Here is a 4,436-nt window from a genome sequence, read left to right on the forward strand (position 1 = left end):
TTAGTGGAGTACTCATCGGTGTTGTATATGTTACAAATTCGGTTTAGGTAAGTTTGTATATTGATTAAACTAATTAATTTTTGTTCATGTGATTTAATAACTATTTATATATGTTGTGGTTGGGTTTATTCGCTTGATAAATGGTAAGTGATGAATTGGACTAAGTTGCAGTGATAATAAAGCTAAAGTTTATGTTTGAAAATGGAAAACTATATAGATGAATTCATGTGATGAAGTAATATATATATTTAAATAATATTGATATGAAACATGGCCCGAATAAACTTTTTGAATGCTTAGGATACAAATGACATGTCATTAGGGTTATTACCATTTCGGGCGTTGGTATTGGATGTTCTACCGATGGCTAAGATTTTGCATTTGTTGCAGATTCTTTACAGCTTGTGTGAGTAGCATCATGTAGCTTAACAAACCGACCCACAACTCGTGTGAGCATTTACAGTTACAACTCATGTGATCATTTATCGTCACAACTTCTGTGAGCATTGTTCTCGCGTACCCAACGTTGTTTCATTATGGTTCATTGGGTGGAAATGAATATATGAAATGGTTATACGGAATAGGTATATGAAATGGACATTTGAAATGGATGCTTAAAATGAAAATGTAAAATATGAAATGGATATGTGAATGTTGAGTTGTGTATCAAATGTGTTTACTTGTATATGTTTTATGATATGATAAAGTTACTTATTTCATATATGAACTCGTTAACTTTGTGAGAGTTTTTATGTGTATAGGAAATTAATGAACTCATGACCTTGATTATGATATTAATTGTGAAATGTTTAAATTAAATCATATACGATAAATTGAAGTTTAAGTTTAACACGAACTTACTAAGCAATGATTTGTTTTTGTCTGTTATGTTTGATTTTTTTGTAGATTATCAGAAGTGTTGGTCGGTTGGAAGTCAACGAATCGGTAGATTTTTTATCATTTTGGTTTAGGTTATAAGTGACATGTAGTAGGTGGTTTAAATTGCATATGTATTTATTCAAGTTATGGTGTGTTTTTGGCTTTGTAAATATGGTTGTGGTTGGTACTTTTGGTATACAAATATGTATATACCATATATGAATGGTTTTGATCATGTTTTGTAGGTTAGTTTTGGTATGTGATAAAATGAAATGATTTAAAGGATAGGTATAAGTTTTGTGAAATTATGATTGATGAATGTGAAAGTGGTTAAGGTATGGAAATGGTGACATGAATGGTATAAAGTAGTATATTTGATAGCTTAAATATGTTTAATTTAACACTGAAAAATTATGAAATGACATGATTTTATTTAAGTTTAATTTAATTAATCAATGTATGAAATGCTTGATCTGTTATAGCATGTTTTGTTTTGTTTTATTCTATAACATCCCGTAACCTTAATCTAGTGATGGAGATGGGTGAGGAGTGTTACAACTGAACTATATGTAGAGAACCAGTCCATGTTGGGACACATGTGGAAAGAACACCCTGAATCTAAGATCCATTTGGACGTAAACTTAGACATTTTGGTCGTAAACACCAACAACCAATCATCTCCATTGTAGTCGGCCAAATTAGCATCAATTAATTCTTCCTCGTTGCTCTCTGTAGCCCTCTTATTTCGCAGTTTGTAACAATTTTCCTTAACATGACCTAACTTCTTGGAGTAGCGACATCTCTTGTCCTGATTCCTTGATGCTACCTAAATCGAGGCTTGCTTATCTAACTTGCTATCTGAACCAAACTGATTGTCAAGTTTGTATTTGCTCAACAAGTGACCATCAACATCTTCGAACGAGAGTTTATCTTTGGCATAAATCAGGGTCTCTCTAAAAGAGTTATATGAAGGGGTAAAGAGCACAATAATAGCATAGTTAGATCTTCATCGTTAATCTAAACCTCAATGTTCTTTAAATTATTCAAAAGGGTAATAAATTGATTGATGTGACCTCTAAGGTGTTCACATTCGTCGATACGGAACGTGTAGAGTGGTTATTTAAACACCAATCTGTTAGTCAGAGACTTTTTTACGTAAAGGGTTTCTAACCTTTTCCACAAGGCGAATGTCATTTTCTCTATCAACACCTCCACCAATATGCTATTCATGAGGCACAATAGAATTGCAGACAGGGCCTTCTCATCAAGCTCTTCTCATTCTAATTGATTTAGATTATCAGACTTTTTCTCGATAATGACCCTTTTCAGACCGTTCTAAACTAGAATTGCTGCCATTCGGACTTTCCACAAGTTGAAATTTGTGATGCCATCAAACTTCTCAATGTCGAACTTTGTTGCTGCCATCTTTGAACTGGTTGAGTGCGAAAATCAAACCAAACTCTAATACCAGTTTGTTAGGGATCAACCTATATAAACAACGAAAAAGAAAAATAACGAAGGAACTGAAAAGATTGTACACACAAATATTACGTGGAAAAGCCCCTTGAAGAGGATAAAAAAACCACGGGTAAAGATAATTTCACTAAATCGGTAAAAATGAAGAGTACAAAGATGGAGATAAAGCTAAACCTTGAAACACAAAAATAAGAATCATCAAAACTTAAACACAAAATTCCCTGAAAGCTTGTAAAAGCTAATACTTAAATGTGTTATGGTTTATTCTTTCTAAGGTAGAAAAGAGCCTATTTATAGGCTAAATTTGTAGGTCAAATAATCTTAAAATAAGCCACACTAATTAGAATAGGTTAAATTCATAGGTCAAATAATCTTAAAATAATCCACACTAATCAGAATTTGATTGGAAGAAGAAAACCAAGAAAATTGCATGACACGTCACAACGTCTCCTATTGTGTTGTCACAACGTCGGTTCTGCTTCTTCCCTGTTTCGTTGCGACGTCGCTTTCTGTTTGTCTTAATTTGACCAAAATGCGATGCATACTCCATAATATATATATATATATGGAATCATATAAGTGATGGATGCTACTTAGGCAATCTTCCATCTACTAAATCTCCTTTGGCAAGTCAAGAGAAAATCTTCCTTGCTAGATTGCATGCTTCCAACCTAAAAAGCTCAACTAAAGCGTTAAGCCAAGTTTAAATGGCTTGTATACATGTTACATCTTTAGCAAATCTTTAGCTTCTAAGAGTACGAAAATAGTACATCCTTCAACGATATATATAGATGGTAATTTGGTTATTAATATCAAGTCTCAAAAAGGTGACTGTCCAACCACGTTACCAGGAGGGTCATAGTTGCAAAATGAAGGTTCCTCCATAGTCACACCTAACCTTTGCGCACCCTATATGGATTGAGTCACGCCAAACCACTTGAGTATAATGGCCACAAATCTCGCCTGCAGCGCACGAATTAGAGCAATGATCGTAATAGACTTTCTCTTCAATCCACATTTCCAAAGCATCTGCAATAGACATGTCATCGGTTCCCATTGCAATGTTCTCTCCGTATGGACCCTCGGAGTGAACAAGATTACAGTCCCCAATTCTTTGTTCTGCATATGCTAGTGAATATGCAGCCACTTGGTCATCCCAAGCCAATGGCTCAACATTCACCTCCGCACGAGCATTGTTTTGAGCATCCAAGAAATCTTCTTGCAAGTTTTGAGCATCCAAGAAATCTTCTTGCATGTTTTGAGCGAAAGAAGGCAAAGCAAAGTTTACGATGGCAAAATTCACCGCTAATAGATGTTCGCACCATTCCATTTTGGTTTCTAGTCCTATTGACGATGCCAAAGGTACGCAGAATAAATCACTTGATGAGAAATGAGAAATTTGTGGAAGGTATTTATAAGAAGTTAAAGACAAATTATTTTAGCCAAATTTTAAGATAAGAATTCATGATGGTCTAAAAAAAAGAAAATTTAGTTATACATCCATTAGTAAAACTAAAATTTTCTATTAAAATCTGACCAAAATTCGGAAAATGTTTGCATCTTTACTAAAATTTTATTCTATATAAAATCAATCATTAGTAACTATGTTCAAAGGAATTTTATTTTTAAATATTTTTTTATTGAAAGTAATGTAGCAAAACATCAAATTAAGTTTAAAGGATTTTGATTTCAAATTTATAGTAAATTGACTGCTACGTAATTGAGGCAGTAATAAATTTTTCAGGCGAAACATCTTCTTTTTTATTAGAAAGAATATTGATTTTTGCACACTGATATATTATCAGATATATGGTAAGTTGGAACTAGACCAAGTAAAAAATGTAGGTAAAAACAGAGGTGAAGACACGAACTTATTTACATGTTTCTGAGTTATTTTATGTCTTCATGGTCTTGCCTAGAGTATTAACCCACTACAACTCAACAAATTCAAGCTATGACTCAAGTTCTACACACTCAACTTGCAGAAATGTCTCACCTACACTCTAAACTGGACCACTATCCAGTAAGACAATCCCCCTGAAAGCTCACTTTTAAACCAAATGACTCACTTATATTGACTT

General features: G+C 33.4%; 1 pseudogene; it reads right to left on the bottom strand.

The window, feature by feature from the left end:
- Positions 1-2,578: 2,578 nt before the first annotated feature.
- On the bottom strand, positions 2,579-3,684 carry LOC107930030 (pathogenesis-related protein 1B-like; annotated as a pseudogene).
- Between the last annotated feature and the right edge of the window lie 752 nt (positions 3,685-4,436).

Source organism: Gossypium hirsutum, chromosome D08 (assembly GCF_007990345.1).
Source record: "Gossypium hirsutum isolate 1008001.06 chromosome D08, Gossypium_hirsutum_v2.1, whole genome shotgun sequence".
NCBI classification, from domain to species: Eukaryota; Viridiplantae; Streptophyta; class Magnoliopsida; order Malvales; family Malvaceae; genus Gossypium; species Gossypium hirsutum.